The sequence below is a fragment of the Fukomys damarensis genome, unplaced genomic scaffold (assembly GCF_012274545.1).
Source record: "Fukomys damarensis isolate Sample0158 unplaced genomic scaffold, DMR_v1.0_HiC HiC_scaffold_15, whole genome shotgun sequence".
Lineage (NCBI taxonomy): Eukaryota > Metazoa > Chordata > Mammalia > Rodentia > Bathyergidae > Fukomys > Fukomys damarensis.
In genome coordinates this window covers 57,855,587-57,877,588 of record NW_022900927.1, presented here as the reverse complement: position 1 = coordinate 57,877,588, position 22,002 = coordinate 57,855,587, and positions in this window count along the sequence as shown.

Below are 22,002 nucleotides of genomic sequence, written 5' to 3'. Positions count from 1 at the left end.
AACTCAAACGCAAACTGGAAAATTAACACAGAGGAAATGGGTCATTTTGGGGGTAATTATTATTCGCCAAGCACTGCCAATCACCAATTAGTTTTCCCCCTCAGTGAATTCTTTCTTGCACCAAGGATGGACAGAGTCCAAAGGAAACAGTGTCCTCCTACAGGGAAATGTCATCACGGAAAAAGTTTGATGATCATGTATAGATGAGTGAAGTAGCTGAAGAATTCTGGTGATCAATGCTATTTGCCAGTATAAAACAATATAATATATCTCTCTGGCTATGTAAGAACTGGACAATTATACCACCAAGGAGGCTAAGGCAAGAGGGTTACGAGTTCAAACCCAGCTGGAACTGCATAGTAACTTACGGAGAATGTGTCTCAAAATAAAAAATAATAATAATGATAAAAATGAGGCTGGAGATGTACTGTTCAGTGTGACGGTCCACAGTTCAATCCCAGTACCACTTATACATCCATTTAAAAAAGTGAAAACGCCAAGTATGGTGTCAAATACTCAATTCCCTCTATACTTCTGCTAAACTTGGACAGATTATCATGTCCCGTTTAAAGAAGCAGGCTAGCGTAATGACAAAGATACTGAGCTTGAAACAGATTCTATTCTTTGTGACCCTGAACAAATCGTCTGCATTCTTCACACCTCAACCTGCTCAGCTGACATCTAGCACTGTCATGAGGATTAAATAAAAGCTTCAACAGCAAGTTTTCTACGCCAGCCCTATGGCCCCTCAGAGATGGCCACCGTTAGTGCTGCTGTAAGGCAGGTGTTTACCACAAACTCCTCTTGGGTTCTTTCCACTCCAGATCTCCATGGGTTTGCTTTGAAGATTCTGGCAAGTATGAAGTAATCCCCCCTGCCTCCCCGAGAAGGTCTAATAGCCTGAGGAACATGTTCACAGTCACCATTTGTTTTTCATCTTGGAGACTCAAGTAAAATTTTTTGCAAAGGAATGCGTCTTTATTAAAAAAAATCCAAAGTTGTCTCTAAGGAAAACACTAGAGAATCTCTATAAACTGTCCCTCTGCCTATCACCACTCTTCTTGTAGTACATTGAGAGGTCAGAGGTGAGTCTATAAACCCTATAGAGACTGCTGTCTTCAACCACCCAAGCCGTGATGCTTTGATACAACTGCCCTAGGAAACTAATGAAACCAAGTCTCATGTTCATATAAAGGGTTATAGGTTTGGCCTCTGTGTAGTCTATTGGCTTTGTTATCTGCTGTAGCCATGGACCTGACCTCAGGCTGCCATCTTGAAACTTGCAATAAGCAAATAAAACCAAAGGCCAGAAAGACTGGTTCAACCCAAGCACCATTTCATTTCTGAAAACTACTATTAGAGATTTCTGAGGTATATGAGGTCAGTAGTCATCATTGTATTTAGCTATCCATATTACATCATATATACTTATGAAATAAAGGTATTTTTAAACTGTCAATGCAAATGGTAGCTTCATTCGTTTAATATCACATAGGTGCCATAATCTGAATGTCCATGTCCCTTCAAAATTCATATGTTGAAATGCTAACTCCCCAGGTGATGGCATTAGGAGGACACAGAAAGACATTTGTAGTCTGCAACCTGGAAAAGAACCTTCTCCAAAGCCTATTATACTGACACCCAGATCTTGGACTTCCCAGCCTCCAGACCTATAAGAAACAACCATCTTTGTTTATAAACTGCCTAATTTTGTTATAGTAGCCCAAAGAGACTAAGGCAATAAGAACTGGAAGATTTTTTTCTTATTTGAGGGAAATATATCTATGATGTTTGCATGTATCTATGTGTGTATGTGTGTGCAAAACAGTGATGTATCTATTTCTCATTGTTCATTCAATGGCAAATGACTTTCATCTGTTAGAACCCATGGAGTTTTGAAGCTCAGTATTAAGTATAATTTTTTTTTAAATGGGAAAGAATAAACATTATTCATTTCATTGTTTACCCCTAAACTAGCATGGGGTTGATTGGTCACTACAACGGATTCTAATTTTTTGACAAGTTTAACGATCTTATTAAATGTCACAAATTTAATGAAATTAAAATTCATTTCCTGATCAAGAAAACAAAAAGTAAAATGACCCTAGGGTGAAATAGAAAAATCATTCACTGAAAATGAGACTTGGTTTCATTAGTTTCCTAGGGCAGTTGTATGAAAGCATCACGGCTTGGGTGGTTTAAGACAGCAGTCTCTCAGTATGGGAGGATAGAAATCTAAACTTGGGGCATTGGTAGGACTGATTCCTTTCTGGGCGCTCACTCAGTCCTTGGGTTCCCTGGCTTGCAGCTGTAGGTCTGCAGTCTGTACCTCCTTGATTACGTAGCTGTCTTCCTCAAGAGTCTGTGTCTAAACAGGATAGTCTCCTCTCTGTGTGCACCTGTCTCCAGGTCTCTTCCTTTTTATGAACATACCATCCATACTGGATTAAGGGCCCAGACTATTCCAGACCCTATTTGCAAGGAGGGCCCCACTTGTAAGAACTAGGCTTTAAGACCTCAGCTGATCTTTTTTAAGGGACACAGTTCAACCCATAGGAGGTCTCAGCAATAGGCTGAAGATATAATATTGAACTGTAAGCCCCAAGATCTAACCAGTGAGAGCCACTCTTGAGATAAACTATTTTCCAGACTTAGCTCTGTTCTTTCATCTTCTATGCATTTCTAATGGAATCATTTTCACAATTCTACACTCAAGGTCTTCAATATTACAGTCATTCTGCTTTCCCAATACCCCAGGTACAATAAACTCTCCTCTCTCCCTACTGCTTGCCCCATTTCCCCACCTCCATGACCCTCCCTCTAACACAGGAGAAAATTCATGCAAATTACAACTCTTTGCTATAGTCCTACCACCATGGTGGGCAGAGGATCTGTCCCCACACATTCATGTTGGGTTAGGACACGTAACTTCTCATGGCTAATGGGAAATGACTGAATATAACACAGGACAGAGCTTTCGTGTGTTTGCATGGTTGGACTTGCCCCTTTCCTTTTGTCATCATCATGAAACATTTCTGTTCCTGGGTTGTGCAGTTACCTACAGAGGGTAGCAGACACATGTGGAGGGTGTGAAGCCAGCTGAAACTTGGAGCCAAGCTCAACCAGACTAGGATGAGAGCAAAGAGTCCCCAGCCAACCCACAGACACACAAGTGAGAGCAAAAGATAATTGAAACCTGTGAGACATGGGGAAGATTCTGATGGCATCAGTTGGCTGTTACATCCCATGTATCCTCACATCCAAACTCATCCTCTCTCAAAGCGCAGTTCAAACACTACCTTCTCCATTGCTTTCTTCTTTCTGAAATTGGTGCCTCCTTTCTCTGAACTTTCCTTCCATTTATTCTTTTCTTAAACCAATTGTCTCCTTCCAACCTTCCTGGAATTTGATTTTGTTTTTATCCTTTATTTTCCCTATTAGATACCAACTCTTGGATGGCAAGATATATGTTTAATTTACATGTACCCTATCATAATATCTTCACTAGGATGCTTAATAGCCTTCTGTTTAGAGAAAGAAAAGAAAAAAAAAAAGGGAAAGATTCTCCCTGCACCCTAAAAGATAGGGAAAAATGGCTCCTATTCAAAATATTTGCAAACATGAATATGAGGGAAAGAAATGGAAAGTAGGATCAATTACAAATTTATTAGAAGAAGGAAAGTTTACTAAAACCAACGAAAGTTTCAGTGCTTAAGAGTTTGATCTTGGGCTCTTTACTTACAGGCAAATTTCTCACACTTCAATGTTACTTGTGAATTGGAATTAATGTAAGAAACTATGTCATATACTTGATGTACTTTAATATGTAAATACCTCTAGAATAACACCAGTCACATTAATAACACCCTAAAAATGCTCCCTTTATTATTGTTCTTGTTATATTATTATTCGCTCCTGTATCCCAACACCTAGAACACCTGTTAATTATGCATCTGTCACATAATTAACACTTAGCAACTATTTGTTGAGTACTTGAATGAATGAATAAATGGATTTGAAGGATTCATCAGATCCAATCATGTCGTTTCTAGGTGAAAAATTAGCCTGATCCCATGACCTAGGTCAACAGTCTGACTGACGTAGAACCAAAGACACAACAACTGTATATTTGAATTATATAAACTGAATAAGCCCTATCTTTGTTAAAACTTGTCCAGGAAGCCAAAATATGCCCCAACCTGAAAATCCTAAGGAAACCAATTCAGAGCGTAAAGGAAGAGTTTTGTAGCTTTGCATTCCCAGGAGTTCTCAGCCAGGCAAGCTCACATCTGAGCGTGTCCCCAAAGTGCCCAGCCCTGCTGGATGACAGCAGGCAGCTCCGGGGACAGTGGGATCCTGCGGTGTCCTCCAGGCATCTACCTCTAAGTCTCTGCACTGGTTTGTGTTTACAGTGATGCAGAGGGGTGAAAAATCCATCCAGTGCAGGTCCAGACTTATTTTCTTCTCCTTGCTGTCCTTAAGTCCCCTGTTGATTCTTTTCCCTCTGTCCTCTAAGTCTATGTATGGCTTTGATTACGTCCTCATTAATACCAGACACAAAATAATCCAACCACAAAGGAGCATCGACATGACTGAATACCTTCTCAAAGTTTAAGTGGTGACGGATATAAGCCACACCCACAGACACAGAAAGCAATTAGAATGTAAATTTTATACTATTTTGTATGATCACGCTTGATGTTATGGGTTTTTTTTTTTAATTAGAAAGGGAAAATAAAGCAGGAGCTGCATTCTGTTTTAAATTCTGCATCCTTCCTCGTGTGGGGACAATCTTAAAATCAAAATAACTTCAGATTTGTGCTTGTTTTGGTTAGTTACGACACACATCTCAAGGTATATTTCCAAGCCATTTCCAGGGTTTATTCGAAACTTTTTATTTCAAAACAATGGCTAATGCTTACAACCAGGAATCTGGTAACAACTCACCTCTCCCAGAGACAGTGCAGCCAAGCAATAATGGAGCATTGTATTATTTTTAACAAGGGCCAGGCTCCTTCACGAGACATCGTGGCCGTATTTCCCAGGTCCTAACAGTGATGGCAGGGGAAAGAACAGTTCGGTTCACACACAGACCCACTGCAGGGGGGCAGGTGCACCGTCACCTGTGCGGTTTCATCATTTAGATGGACGAGAAGCGACGTCAAGAGCAGCATGAGCCAAGGAGGCTGAGCCCGGAAAGTCACAGAGTCTTGTCACTTCCCTACGTGACACGTTTCACCGCCGCAAACAAATCACTCGCTACCACCACCACCCCCGCTGCAATTTCTCCTCCTCGCTGAAAAGAGAGCGTTAGAACATACAGAGCACCCACTGCTGACTATGATTTTAAATCTTTATTGATTTTTCAACGGTCTCTACATACAACGGTTAACAGGCAAAAAAGAAAAAAAGCACCATTCTGAAGCCTCCTTTTTGTTTTAACAGGGCTAACTTCCATCCACCAGTCCAGCTTTAGGATATTTAAGATAGGTGCATAGTTAAGATTTTTATGGGAGGACGGTCACTCTTTTCATCCTAAGACTGCCACCAAATAGTTTTATAAACTCAGGTAAGCATCTTAATCTCTCTGAGACTTGGTTAGCGCCTCTCTGAATATTTTATTTTTATTTAATTCTTTATTAGTAGATGTCTGCAGTACACGGGTGCATTTATCCTGGTGAGCCGGGACCCATGCACACCACATCTCAAGCCCTTCACTTCCCCTTCTTCTCCCGTCACTTTTTTCTCCCTCTATCCCTAGATCTCCTTTCCTCAGCACAAAGTCCACCCTCCCATTATCTAATTTCTGCCCTTTCTTCCAGGATAGGATGAAATTCACAAAGTGCTGTGAGACCGCACAAGCAGTAACAGGCATCCAAGCACAATTCCAAAGTGCTCTTTGATCTCTTCCTTGATTGTGAGGCAAGAAGAGCTCAGCTTCTCTCTCCCAAATCACAGAAAACCAACACATGAAAAAGGAACCTGCATGTTAGAAACAGCTCCTACTTCAAACCTGTAACCAAGAATATGTGCATTTTTCTTTTGCCTCCTAGGAAAGGCAAAATACAAAACAGGTCAGCCTCTGCAGAATATGCACTTATCGAAAATCAAAATGAAAACTCAAAGGAAAGTAGAAGAAACAGCAACACGTCTCATTGGCAGGTGAATAAGTCTTTGAAAGATCAGGACTGGGAACAACTATCGGGAGGAGGAACGATCTAGCAGGCACTGCTCTCAGTAAATAAGAAGGAAAGCAGATGCCACCCCACATTTTGTGAAATATTTATGACTCCACCACACAACCTTTTGGGGGAGCAAATTGATGACTTTTCCATCCAATGCAATCACCTGGGGTGTGCCAAGCACAGCCTCGATCAATCACACTGACATGATTTGTTTCACCTTATTCAGAGACTGCCTCTCCCCCTCAATCCAACATCCAAGATAGAGGGATGGGAGAGACAGAGAGAGAGAGAGAGAGAGAGAGAGAGAGAGAAGCAGCGTAGCCAAGGATTCTCTCATCAGGATCTTTTTTTAATGCCAAGAGTGACAGTGTTTGGAGGATGCTACACTGGAAACGGAGGTGCTCTGTCTTCTCCAAATTGGCCAAACAAATGGGGGCCCTCTGTTAATCCCATTCCAACCAAGTGCCACTCATTCCATGTTTACAGCTATGTGCACAACGCTATGGCACAAAGTAATGTTTCATGGTGCCTAAGATTTAAAAATCAGTACATAGACTGTCTAAAGCTGCTGGACCAGCTGGTGGATGGAAGTTGCCCCTGTCAAAACAAACATAAGCACACAACCAGATTTAAATTTTGACCCTCCAGATTAAAGAAAACAGGTCATTTATCCGGAAACTTATGTCAAGCCTTGATTGAGCTGACAATGTATTGCGCGAAGACACTTCCTCTTCTGGAGCCGGGGGTCTTCTTCGCAAGTAAGCAAGTGAGAGAAATGTGCCCAGTGCTAAAACGGAGCAGTGTATGGGGTTCTTCAAGATCTCAGAGGACAGACAGGCCCCTGAAGTTAAGGACTCTGTCCATTTGGAGGACAGCTAGAGCCTCAGCTTGGACATTATCTTTCAGACAGATGAGACAACAACTGCAAAGACATAACAAACAGTATGGCCACACTCGGAGTATTCTTTGTGAGAAGAACAGAGTTGCATGAGGAAGGACATCACAGAGGCTGGATTCTAGGTTGGAGCCATTTAAAGGGCCTTGCAAGTTACATTGGGAAATGGAAACTTTATCCTCTGGGTAGGGACTGGCAAACTGCAGCACATAAACAAAATCTGATTGATTTGTTTATGGCTGCTTTGTCCCTTCTGCAGCAGAGCTGAGTTGTGCAAAAGAGACCATATGGCTGGCAAAGTCTAAAGTATTTGTTATCTGACTCTCTACAGCGAAAGTTTGCCAACATCTGCTTGAGGAAAGAGGAAATCATTAGATTCCAAAATGGGGGGATCTGTCAGGAGTGCAGAGGAATGAACAGCAAGTCAAAGAGACCAGAGACTCTTTCTGCAGTGCACATGAAAGATGCACGTTATATAAAGCCTCACTGATCAAAGTATTGTCCCTAGACCAGGCCCTCCACTCTACCTGGGGGCTGGTAAGAAATCTGGACTTGAGCTGGGATGGTAGCTCAGTGGTAGAGTACATGCTCAGTATGTGAGTGACCCTGGGGTCATTCCCTGGGGCTCATAAGAGGAAGGAAGGAAGAAAGGGAGGGAAGAAGGAAGGAATAGAAAGAAGGAAGGAATAGCACAAGAAGGGAAGGGAAGGGAAGGCTACAAAAACCTGATGTACGTTTGAAGAGTCTCCCCAGGTGACTTGTTGTAGTCCGTGAGGCCTTGGCCTACACTACAGACGTGGTGATGGAGACAGGGAAGGAGAGACAACACTGATACTTAGGGTGTGGGTCTGATGACTGGTGACTAATTAGATGGAACTGTTAGATATGGGTGGGACCACAATCAAGGATGAGTCTAGCATTTTCACTTTAGATAGCTGGGCAGATGGTGATGATACCAGCATAGACGGACAGAAAGAACAGGTACTACAGGAATATGAGTTAGGTTTGGGGACACATTTAGTTAAAGATGCTGGAAGGTCATGTAGATAGAATTGAAAATATAGGCTTGGGGCTTCTCCAAACAAGAGTGAGAAAGGCTTTTCTGAGCGTCGTTATCATTTTTCCGTAGCTGAAGCCAATGGTGATATAATTCACCCAGAGAAAATGAAAAGAACAAGAATATAAGAGGACAAAGGACAGAACCTTGGAAATAAACAAGTCACTACTAGAGGAAGAGAAAGAAGTTCATGAGGGAGGCCGACAAGAAAAGTCCAGGGCAAGGGGTGAAATGAGAGGAACGTGGCTGAGTTCCAAAGTTATCAGACTGGATTCTGATGTCCTATTCAAAAGAGCAAACAAGGTCAAATTGTAAAGCACAATCCAGTTGCGTCGCTCCCTTTCTAAAAGTCATCAGCTAGCCATTCCGTGTCATCTACAAAATGACACTGGACTTGCTCCAACTGGCTCCCAATTTGCTCTCCCGCTCACTGCTATTCTACCACATCCTTTATTGCAACCCCTAGATTTTTGCTTTCCTGACTTTCTTCTATCACCTTATCTCTTTCTTTCTTCCTGTCAAAGTCCTCACCTTCCCTCAGGGCTCTGCTCTGTGCCAGCTCCTCCGTAAGACAGTTCCAGATTCCTATCCCTGATGGTAATCAATCTCCCTCCTTTTCGGCCCCCTAACCCCACGTAACTTGTGTGCTTTGTGAGGGCTCTTGCATCTCTTTGACTGGTTCCAGATGAAGCCTGGAGATGTTTATGTCCACTACAGCCTGACCATGTACTTCTAAGGGGGCAGGGACTGTTTTAGTCAATTTTATCATCTACCAAAGACCACATCTTATGACAAAAATAAAAAGAAGCATGCTAGTTCAATAGAATAAACTGCTCTTCAAAACATTACCCTCATTTACAGAGAACCCCATGATAGGGTAATACAGTTGTGTTTATTATTCCTCAGGCTAGTCCCTGCATTTAATTTTATTTCTGCAACACTGAGAAGAACTAGCAGATACCACCCCGCCTGTCCACCATCACTGTAAGTGCTCCAGTGAAGAATTCTCCCTTAGGGGCCTGACCTTAGAGCCTTCTGCCCTATCACAGTCATCTCTAGGAAGGAGAAATGACCACATCTCTTTTGCTCCACCTGCCGCCACCCCCTTGTTTATTCCCATCTCACATAACCTCAACTGTCAGAAATCGTCTTGCTCAAAGAGCTTCACACTTGGATATTTTTTTGCACCTTGTCAGTACAAATATTTATTCATCAAAATCAGTGGATAAGTTGCAGCAATTTTTTATATCTTGAGGTTTTTTTTTCTTCCTCTGGGCAGAAGAGAGAAGACAGTCAGCCTCTTACAAATGGACCAAACCCAGCTTCTTCACTTGAGGATGTGTGCTTCACGTGCAATGTGAAAAATCTGTGCAATAAAAGGAGAACAGACCAAATACTCACCAGTGACAAGAAAAGTTAGATGCAAAATTTACCCCCCAAAGCCAGTTATCTAGTAGTTGGCTTTGTGGCTGAAGAACGGTATGGGACTATGAAAATTATAACAGGAAAAATATAAAAATTGAAGACTGTAATTGCAAAGGCTGAACGATCTGCCAAACATGTCCTTCTCAATATAACACTCCCAGCAGAGAGAGAATTAAATCTCAAATGTGAGAAATCACTCTCAAGCTATTTATTTTTATGCATCTAATAACCTACATTCTGTGATCCACTGGTGTCACCATTCAGCTGAAGGAGATACTGAGTGGTAATAGAACTGCATTCATTATAGCCACCAATGTGAGATCGCAAGAGCAGTGAAGCTGGATCATGGTCCAAGTGGCTGAAACTGGAAGAAGTATTTTTATTACTAGAGATTGCGTTGCTTACAAACTGTTCTCCAAGTCATTTGTATGAATACCTGCATATGCATACACTCCTTCTAAAGAAGAAAAGAAAGTGAAGAGATTATATTCCATATTTATTCACTGGGCCTAAATAAACACCATTATTTAAAATTATGAGCTGTTCCGAGAAAACTATCAAATAGCAGGTGATAGCAATTCTCAAATTAATACATATGGGTCTTCTTTACCAAATTAACCCATTAAAAAGTCAAGGATTTTTTGGATTAGAATGTGCTTATTTTATTTTAATCATGTTTGGAATAAAATAATGACAAGATAGTTTAATTCTATTTGTTCAATTTCCACTATACTTTCTCATTCTGTGGAGTCATGTTTTCTTGGCTGGAATTCTGGCTGTTACATAGCAGTTTAGGAAATTTGGGCAAGTTACCTAACTTCTGTGTGCCCACTTTCTCAGTGTACAATGGGGATAAAAATAGTGTGCACCTCATGAGGGTCTTATGAAAATACGTATCTACTAAGAGTAGAGTCAAGGCGTAGTACACACTCAATGATGTTGGCTAATTTTGTGGGAGATGTTAAGGGCAAGACAACAGGATCATTTAATACTTTCCTGTTTTAATTTTATACCCATCATTAGCAGTGTGATAAAAAACTTTAGTGAATGGATAATTCAAAAATTACATCAGTAAAAGACAAATTGGCATTCATCTCCCTCAAGATTGTTTTCCTTGTCCAAATGCACTTGTGCCACCGTTTTTGCCACTTTCTGAAGCAGTTCTCGAAGCCTCTTTCCTGACAGTGTCTTCAGTTGCATTGCTGTGGCTGCCTCCCTACCCTGAATCAATTCAAAACCTCTACCTTTCATTTTTACTTTGGAGTAGAGCCAGAAGTTACACAGTGCCAGATTTGGTGACTAATGTGAACAAGGACACGTTGTAATCTTTTTATTTGACGGAAATTGCCATACAAGTTTCGAATTGATTTGAAGCATCAAGGCAGCCATGAAAAGTCTCACCAAAGAGAGCTTTCAAAACTTCTTCAGAAAGTAGCACGAAGAACAGGATAAATGTGTTCAAAGTGAGAGGGACCATTTTGAGAGGGAATCCTGGCAATGCATCTTTTACTGTAATAATTTTTTTGTTTTTTATTCACTATATTTTTATCACATTTTCTAAAAAAGATCCAAATAGGGCACTGACTCTAAAAGTTTTCATTTTTCCCCTTTGCTAATAGTAACCAGTGCCATACTTTAACGATAATTTAAAGGCCCAAGTGTTCATATGTACTTTTCAAGAAAAGAAAATAATTTCATCACTATGCTCAAAAATGTACAGAAAAAAGTCAGAAATCAAGTCATGCCCTGAACAACTTCTATATTATTGAGACAAGAGAACTGTCTATAAAGTAAAGCTAATAAAAGATTCAGGAAAGGTTCCTAACCTTTGAGGTTGACATCCAGGAAAACAACAATGCCCTTTCTATGACAGGCTCCTGAGGAGTAGCTTTGAAGCTCCCAACTGTACCTCTTTATCCATATACCATCATCACTTCTTAATTATTTCTATCATACGCAGGTGGTGTCGTCCTAAACTATACACCATGTACACAAAAAGGACTATGTATAAGTTTTTATAGTACCTTATATTGCAGCATTGTTTCACTAAGAAAAAAGAAAATCAAAACCTAGTTACTCCTTGTAATTATACCAACCCGTATAAACTTTCATGTGTTTGCAAGACAATGGTGCTAAATGTAAAGCAGTCACTGGACAATGAGGTGAACGTTCAGAAGAGTTTGTTTCACTGTTAACAAATTACAAAAGGAATAAAATAGAGGGCATGAGTGTAACCCAGATGCACTATACACATTGAAGTCGCCCCCCAAAAACTGTGAAACTAGGGCAGAGAATGAGATGAGGTGACTGATGGAGAAAATCATTAAAGCAGTTTACCTGCCTGTATAAACCCATTCATCTGTATAACCAATGTGCGCTAATAAAAAAAAAAGTGGGAAAAAAAGAAAAAAATGAGAAAATATTTTTTAAATGTGAATTAGTAATGGAAAATGAAACAGAAAGAAAAAGGTTTGTAACTAAGCATAAGCCTTCATTCTTTCCTCTTCCAATGACATAGCCAAATTAAAAATCTGCTAAATAGTCTTCCACAGGCTCATTAAAAATACTACAGTATAGAGCTGACGGTGTAGAACAGCGGTAGACTCCTTGCCTAGTATGCATGAGGCCCTGTGTTTGAACCCAGCACTAAAAAAAAATAAATAAATAGAATACACACACACACACACACACACACAATGTGTTTGCTGTCTGTCTTACAAAAATCAGCTAAAAATTTTTTACTCTGAACTGATTTTTCTTATCTAGAAACTATCCTAGATATCCTTAGGTCATTAGATATCGATCTAATTCATTTAATAGATTAATAGAATCATTTAATAAAATTAATGGTTTAAAACTGTATAACAATCTATACTATATACCTCAACTTTTTCATTGATTTCCTAAAATTCAGGCATTTCCAGTATTTTTTTTAATCACAACAAGAAAAATCTGGATATACTGATATTTTCAGGTGGGGGAACTGAGTGAACAGGAGTTACACACTCCCTGGATACCGTCGCTTTACTTCCCCCAAGGAGTGCACTTGCTTCCTACCATCTTTGCCAACATTTTCATCACTTCACTTGTTTTTTTACTATTTTAATAGATGAAAAATGCATCTGACATCTCATTCTTATTTTAATTTCTTTTTCCCAATGTGAAGTTTCAGTGTTGAGTCACAATTTCCCTTAAACAATGTTTTATCATAGTTTTCTAAATTAGGGTTTCTCAATTTCTATATTATTAACATTTGAGGGCAGGTTATTCCTTGTTGGTGGGGGCTGCCTGGTTCATTGCAAGATGTTGAGTAAATGCTGGGTAGATGCCAGGATCCAGTTTCTAGTTTCTGGTGGTGACCTCCCCAGTTTGTGACAACCAGAATATCTCCAGACACTGCTAGACTCCCCTCCAATTGGAAACTTCTCTAACAGCTTAAAATGGAAAGGTTTTGCTTTTTAAACGAACTTACTAATTTTACTAAACAACAGGATTCCAGAAATCACCTCCAAGATACTTTTTCAAGGTTGATAAATTTCAAAATCTGATCAATCATCTAAAACCGTGAGTTTATTTTCTATCAACGCAGCATGAACACCACCACCCAGTTAAAAACTACTTTAATCCAGGAGCACTGTGGACAGAGCCCTGGGACAGACAAAGGGAAGTTATTTAAAACCTAGGCATGATACCTACTTTAATTTCAAAGTCAATAGCCGGATGCTTAAATGTCATTCCAGCTCCCTGTTTATGACTTTGGAACAGGTAAAGATAAAAAGAGTTGTTAAATACTTAACTATGTATCCACTGTGCCAAAATCTCAAATGAGGCTATTTCTTTGACTATTTCCTTTGATTATTACAGTGCTCTGATTTACTTTGAGTTCCCTAGTCCAAAAGAGACAAACGTTTTTCCTAGAACTGCCTCTTAACTGGCGAGAAACTTTCTCTTTTGCTAGGAAATAGGGTTTCTAAGTATTTTTTTTACCATTTTAATTCTCTCAAACCAATACATACATAAATTACTTTTCTCAAGGAAAGAAAATGATACATTCTAATTGTTTTTAATGCAGAGCAGTTTTTCTCAGTTTCAGAAGAAAAAGATACTAATAGAAAAATTTAATTGAAATTCAATACCAAAAGCAAGAACTAAATATAACAATTAGGTATCTTCACCCATTCTTACAAACAGGTTGATTGCTGCCTTATTCATAAGAGCGATAACACACAACACATAGAGAAGTTCTTAGCGAAGAAACTGACCTTCATCAATTTATTCCAGGAGTAATTTTCTGGCTTTAATTAGAAGTCAATATTTCTTTCTGATGAATTCATAAATAATAATTAAAAGCTACCAGCCATTCCCAGCTGGCTTGAAGGTTTCAAATCTCTAACAGCAATGGGGATGTTTTTAAAAAGGCAAAATGCCAGTCATGCGATCTATCTGACTATTGATAAAATACTGACAACAGCAGTACAGGGACTCATCAACCCACAATGCAAAGAGCTGACAGAAGGCAAATATGGAATCCTGCTTCTCTTTGCAAGACCCGGGCTTTGTGATGAAATCACAGGGCCAGACAAATTCTGTCTGCATTGTAACAGGCCAGGATTCTAGCATATACCACCCTTATCCAAGCCCACTTTAGAATTTCAGAGCTTTTGAGCTTTAAACCATTCACAGAGTTTATGTTGAAGGAGCAAGTTGAAGCTTTTCCTACAACTATGACTACTGTCTAAATCCCCAAAGAGATTTTTTTCAAAGCCCTAAATATATGTTAACTTAACGATCTGTTTTCTAGGAGTCGGTGAATCAATTAATAGCTCACATTTTCATCTAGTTTTATCTCATTAGCAGCTATTTCAGGTAGCTGTGTTTAATTATTTGAGTCCAGAAATGAGTGGAGAAATAAAGCTCACAACTAATGCTAATTGGTTTCCTTTTATGCATTTTAAAAAATCCGTATAAATCACTAGACTAAATATCAAGCAATTGCTGGTGTTCTTTCAATTGCAGCATCTCCAGCAACAACTCTACTATACAGAAGTAAGCTGAGTTTGGATTAATCTATTAATGCATTTGGTATAGCCTATAATGAGGTTGTAGTTACTGAAGCCACTTAAATTCATTTTAGAAATCAGAGTTTAGGGTCTTTCAAAATTAAGCTAACTTTTAGCTAAAAGAACACAAAATCAAAAATGGGAAGGAAGTAATCAGAAAAGCCATAGCTGGGAAGCCCACAGAAGTACTCGAATAATCACGCAGCTTCGGGAAATAGCCTATCCCACCACAGCTCTCTCCTTTCATCTACATTTAGGAGTGCTTATCTCTGCCCAGAGCAATTGGAGACCGGAGGCAATCATCCTGAAGTGGAAGACCAAAACGGTCAGGAAGGCTGCTGGAGAGTTCCACACTTTCTTAAGTAGGGAAACTGACTTTTTGTGGCCAACTTCACTTTTTCCATCTTTAATATCTTCTATCTGGCCCTAAAGCAAATTGAAAGTGTCTGTTTCTGTGAAGAAATAGAATACTACACAGAATAATATTATTTGTTTCTGCGAAAGGTTATTGTCATTGGCACATCTGATGTGATCAATTCCTGAGCACGGCTCCTTAACATATTTTAATCGTAAAGACAAAGAGTGACGTGCCAAATATTACATGTAAGCGTACATCAAGTAAAATCATGGAGAGAGATGAACACTGAAGCCATTTTTCATCGGTTCCAGATTTAAATGTTTAATTAGGGCTTACAACCTGAATTTAGCCCCATATATGTCATTCTGAGTCTTATGTCCCTATATATTATCCTTGATAGGATTGATGTAATTGTAGGATTTATATAATTATAATATTCATGTAATCATCTCTCCATATCTGTATACCTTTTAGACCATGTACTCTCCGAGGTCACAGAAAGTATCTATTTACGGCTTTATCACTAGAGCCAGCACAAGGCTTTATATGCAATAGAAACTCGTGTGTATTCTCTAAAATGTTTGTGTGCACATTTGCACGCACACATTATGAAACACAAATGCAGAGTTTAACAAACAATTGTAAATTATTGTGAAACGAATGCCAGTAATCCAGCACCTGCATCCAGAAATAACTTGGCCACCACTCCAGGGGCACCTCCTGTAGGTGTCTTTCTTGTCATAGCCCTTCCTGCCTCACAAAAATAATCATTTTGCTATCTCATCTTTAGGCTCTTGCCATCTACATGCACATCTCTAGGTGACACTTACTAAAAAGTAGACATGGGCCAGAGATTTAGCTCAGTGTTTCTGCCGCTTACCTAGCAAGCTCAAGGTCTAGAGTTCGATCCCCAGTACCAAAAAAAAAAAAAAGAGTTGGCAAATCATTAGGAATTACCCATCTCCTATTTATGTGCAGATTGACTCATATAATCATTTTATAATATTTTAAAGTATTTACACGTATCCTCGTTATTATCAAACAGTAAATCCTTTGTGTCACCCAGTACTCTATGCACACATTTAATTCACTGTTCAAAGTAGCAGAAATGTAGGCCTCATTATTTCCACTCCATATATATATAATAACTGAGCCATAGAGAAAAAAAAAAAAAAAAAACCCAACCTGAGCCATATGCTGTCTGGCCCATCAAGCCGTAAAGTTGGATGTGTATGGCAGAAGCCCGTCATCAAATGGAAGTGGCATCTAAGACTGGGCTTTAACAGGCCCCGAGGCACAAGGGAAAGGCATTTGGAGAAGTGACCTAGAAGCTCAGGGTCCCGCCCACGCAACAGTACCTGTTCTTCACTCACTTGCACCTCTGGCCTCTTGGGGAGTTCCCTCCCATCAGTTGACAAAGGAAGAGAAAACACCACATGCAGATGCCATGCTGACGTGGTCAGCTGCTATGCTATAGGCACGTGGTGGGACGACCCTTCTGAAAGGGCCAGTGGTGAAGGGAAACCTTTCTCAGTGGGCAGAATTTTGAGCAGTATATCTGGTTGTTTATATTTCTTCAGAAAAAAAGAAAGATCAAATGTGTAATTATATAACATTTCGTGGTCCCTAGTTTGGCTGAATGGTCAAAGACTTGAAAGGAAAATGATTGGAAAATTGATGACGAGACACCTTGGGGTAGAGGTACATGGATAGATCACCCTGAATGGATAAACACCATGAAGATACTTGTATCTCATGTGAATAGTTACCTTGGCAGTGTTCAAAGTAGGATTTTTAAAAACAATATAATAATTCAGTGTTTTGGATGACCCATTTACTGTATGGATAGTAGTCAGCCGCTTACACCAGTGTTCCCTGTCATTGCCAATAGACTTATTAGCAAATTCACAGGTAAGACTTGGAAGACCAGGCAGGGAACTCAGGTTTCTGGTTTCAAGACCATATGGATAACCTCTACCTAGGGCTGCCAAATAAAACACAGATGTCCGATTAAGTTTGAATTCCAGATAAATCATGATTTTTTTAGCATAGGTATGGCCTGAATATTGCACAATCATATTGTTACAAAAAAATTATTCTTTAGTTTTGACATTCATTCAAATTTAACTTGGAATTCTGTTCATTAGAGGTCTTTTGAGTTTTTTGTTTGTTTGTTTTGTTTTGTTTTTTGTTCTTGTTTGGTTGTAGTTTTTTTGTTTTTGTTTTTGTTTTTGTACTGAGGATTGAATGCAGCCATGTGCTAAGCACAGAATCTGCTATTAAGCTACACCCCCCAGCCCAGGACTTTTATATTTTTAATCGCTAAATCTGACAACTCTACCACTATCCTATGCTACCTTTCCACCCATAAATGAGTTATGAGGCCTTACAGTTATTTATCCAGCTCTCATAGCACTTCATGTAAACTGACAAAGTGTACTAAATTGATTGTCAACCAAAGTATTCCATTATATTTTAACTTCCTCAACTAGACAAAGTAAGCTCTGGTTTAAAGAAAACTATCAGTTTCTTTCCCAACAAGTACACTGTTTAACACCAGGTCAATATAAGATTTGTGTATGTGAACATACAGTTGTATTAGCTTAAAATTTATTAATAGCTACAATAGCCTAAACAGCTGCCATTATTTATGGCCATCTCGTGTCATCTACCACTTTCTGCTCTGCCTCCAGATTGTTTTTAAACGAATCTCAGACAGCATTTTATTGCCTCTGCAAGTATTTCAGCATCTATTGCTAAAATAAGACTATTTTTAAAAATATACTGAAGACTGACAATAGTTCCTTAATAGCATTAAATATCTATTCAGTTTTCAGTGCTTCTTGATTGCTTCATTTAATGTCCTACAGTTTCTCTGTTTGATAAATATTTTTGAGCGTATGATTTATTGAAGAATAACCAAAATATCTAAAAAAAAAAACTGGACAGATTTTCACAACATGTTAACAGAATTAACATAGCACTCATTTATTATTTAAGGGACCAGTTAAAAATTAATTTCAACTAAATTCCATTCATCATTATTATTAAAAGATACTAAAACGAATACAAGGATGAAAATAGGAGTTCTTGTGGTGATATGATTTGTAAATTAAAACGGGCTTTACAGTCGGACTGAAAGATTTCTCATAGTGTCTGTGACATTTTAGGACTCCTGTGACCCATTCAGTTAAATGCTTCTATGATATCCATTTACAGTCATAACAGAATAACTGGTTCCAACTAGCCCTCTTGGAACAAACTAACTGCTGCAATACTAAAATAATATCACACTATGATATATATTCTAGCATTAATATTCTAGTCTATCTTCTGTGTGTACAGACACATATACATACAGTCATACATCTATTTATATGTACACATGTCTATCTGCATGTTTGTGTACATGCATAGAAGCCACCTGAAAAGGCATTGAACATCAAGTCTGTGGTCCAAGGACAGAAGGGAAACAAAGGAGTCCAGAGATAAAACACAGGTTCCTGCACATCTACTTTGGCACGTTCCACTCTACCCTCCCGGAGGAGATGCTCAAATAAAAATGCAGATCCTGAACAACTGAGAAAACAGGTCCCCAAGTCCAGTGCCATCTAGGCAGCTGGGTTCGCTGGGAAGGGCAGAAGAGAGATAGGCAGGTGGAAAAGCTCCAGCAGCAGTCGGCACTGAGCTTCCCTGCGTCTTTGGCTCCCTTTGGAGATGTGTGCCAGTCCTCGAGTTCCAGAGGGCTAGGCAAAGGGCATGGACTGGGAGAAAGCGCAATACCCTGTGGTCCTCTATCAGCTAAAGACGGTGCTTTTGTAGGCCGGGGATTTAGCTCAGTGGTTCTGCTGCCTGCCTGGCAAGTGTACGGTTCTGAGTTTGATCCCAGGTACAAAAGCAAAGACAAAGACAGTGGTTTTGTAATTGAAAACTTTTCCTCGGACTGAAATGTAAGCCCAAGTAGATTCACTGGCTGAATTCCATGAAACATCGAAGGAAGAAGAAATAATAATTTGACAAAAATTATTTGGAAGACCGATGAAGAAGAATCCTTCCCGACACAGTTTGAAGCCAGCATTCCCACATTCCAAAAAAAAAAACCGCATAAAAGAAGAACACTACAAACTAATTTCTGTCCTGAACATAGAAGCAAAAATCATTAATAAAATACTAGTATTTTGAATCTGAATGCAGGAATACATTTAACAAAATGGAGAGTAGATTAATTAATTAAAATGCATTAAGAAATATAAAAGGATATTTTACACAATTGTCTAAGGGAATTGTCACTGGAAAGCAAGATTGGTTTCAATTTTAAAGTGATCTATATAATTTGGCATCTTAACAGAATAAAAGAAAAAAAATCATATAATCACCTAAATAAAGCAAGAAACAATACAATTTTACAGTCATTCATGATAAAGACTATCAATACCCAATGAATAAAAGGGAACTTTTACAACTCAGTAAACTTTATAGAAAATTTACAGCTAGGATCGTACTGAGTGATGATATACTGAATAATTTTAATCTATTAGCAAAAATAAAGTAAATCTCTACCTTTCTATTCAATACTGTATTAGCAATAAGAACAAAAAATAAAACATTTAAAATGAAAATTTAGAAATTTTGTTTTCATTTTTGTTTTGCAGTTGAAGTTGACAGGTAGCAAATTCCAAGGAAATGATAAGAAAATAAACTACTAGAATTAATAAGTGAATTTACACATGTGTGTCCTATTTATTTCACTTAAGAGTATGGCCTCCATGTGCATCCATTTAGCTATAAATGTCTCTAGCTTCTCATTCTTTACGGCTGAGTAGTACTCGGTTTTATTTTTTAAAAATCTTCTTTATCCAGTCTCCAGTTGTTGGGAAATTGGGTTGTTTCCAAGTTTTAGCTACTACAGACTGTGCTGCTATAAACATGGGTGCGCATATATGGCTGTGATATGAATCTTTTAATTTTGGGGGGAAGATACACAGCAGGGGAATAGCTGGGTCAAATGGGACCGCTAATCCTAGTTTTTTGAACTGAAAGTATGAACGAGGGTCAAAACGTATAATAGAAGAATGTGAAGTAGGAAGTAAAGGTTCAAGGGGAAGAGGAAGAGGAAGGAGAGAGGAAATAAGGGAAAGAAAAAAATATGAGAAAAGGAAAAAACAGAAACAAAGTCTTTGTAAATAGAGAGGATTGGAGGGGTGAAGGGAGGGCAGGGAAATAGGGAACAAAATAAGAACCAAGGTACATCATGTAAAGGTACACATTCCCAATGATGAATGTCGTCATAGTGTGTACTTAAAAGGTACCAATAATCTTAATGAAAAAAATTAATAAGTGAATTTAGAAGAATTTCAGAATACAAATTTAATAAAAAACATGTATATTAGTAAGTAACAAAAATGAAATGTTTAGTAGACCAATTGCTGTAGCACCGAAAGCTTAGGAAAAAAATAGCAGAATTAATACAACATACTACAAAATGTTGCTGAGAAGAATTACAGAAGACTGAAATAAGATTTACCATATTCTTGATTCAAAGACACTTATTTAAATGACGCTGTTTAAACTCAACACAGTGCTAACCGAAACCCCAGCAGACCTTTTTGTAGATCCTGACAACTGAGTCTGAAACGGAAATGGAAAAGCAGAGGACCTACAGTCGCAGGACCATCTTCAGAAAGAACAGAGGTGAAAAATCTGACTTTATGACTGGAGAGCTGCGATCACCGAGACAGTGAGGCCTGAGTGAGCGGTTGGAAGATGGAATCAATAGAGCGGAACCCAGAACCCAGAAACAGATCCACGTCATCTGTGCAGCTGGACAGTGAAACAATCTAAAAGGAAAAAGAGTCTTTTCAACAAATGGTGCTGGAAAAACTGGCGGTCTATGTGGGGAAGAAACAACTGGATGGAGAGGGTAATCAGGAGGATAGACATGATCGGTGTACACAACAGTATTCTGTGTAATTAATGTGCACCAATGAAAAAGATTTTCAAAAGCGAATCCTGGCCCAAACCTCCTATCACCTGCCAGTTTACATTTGAGTAAATGTAAAAGATAAAAGGACAAAGTTGCTAAGAGATAGGAAAACATCTTTGTGATGAGGAGACAGGCAGATTTCTTTAAAATTTAAAAAAAAACTAACCATAAAAGGCAGATTTCTTAATAATAAAAGAGCACTAATCATAATTTTAAAAGACTAAATTTGCAGTGAAATCAACTATCAAAATTAAAATCAATACTTATCCAAGGATACATCAGAAAAATCAATAAACAAATTACAGGCTTGGGCTACACTTACATCAAAGCTAGGAAAAAAAAAAATATCACCAGAAAAGAAAACTACAGACCAACTTCCCTTGTGATCAGAGACACAAAAGCCATTAATAAATACTAACACAACTAAATAAACCAGTAAAACTGTGGGTCTTAATTAGGAACCCTTTAAAGGTAAATACACGAATGAGCAATGAGCACATAAAAAACTACTGAAATTCATTAGTTACCAGAAAAAAAGCAAACTGAAACCACAGTGAAGCAGCATTACAAATTCCCTAGCGCGTCTAAATTGAAAATAGTCAACACTCCAGAGAGCGGCTAAGTTGAGGAGCAACCGAAACGCTCATCATTGCCTTTGGCCACGGAAAATGACGCAAGCACCCCGCAAACTCTACTGTCAGTCTCTCAAGAAGCAGGTCTGCACCCACCTAGCATAGATTCCACTCCCAGGTGTGAAGAGAAATCAGGTGAGACACGGACACAAGAGAAATGGTATAACTGACAATGTGAAATAGGAAGAAAAGGGCTAAAGGTGTAGGGAAAGTGGGAAGGGTAGGGGAAAGGAAATAAGGGAAAAGAAAACAATATGAGAAAATGGAACAATGGAAAATGAAGTGTTTGTAAATGGGGAGGGGAAGAGGAGGTGAGGGAGGGCAGGGACAAGGGGAAAAATGAGAACCAAGACCTGTCGTGTAAAGGTACAAGAGCCCATTGATGAATGTAACTGTACTGCATACCT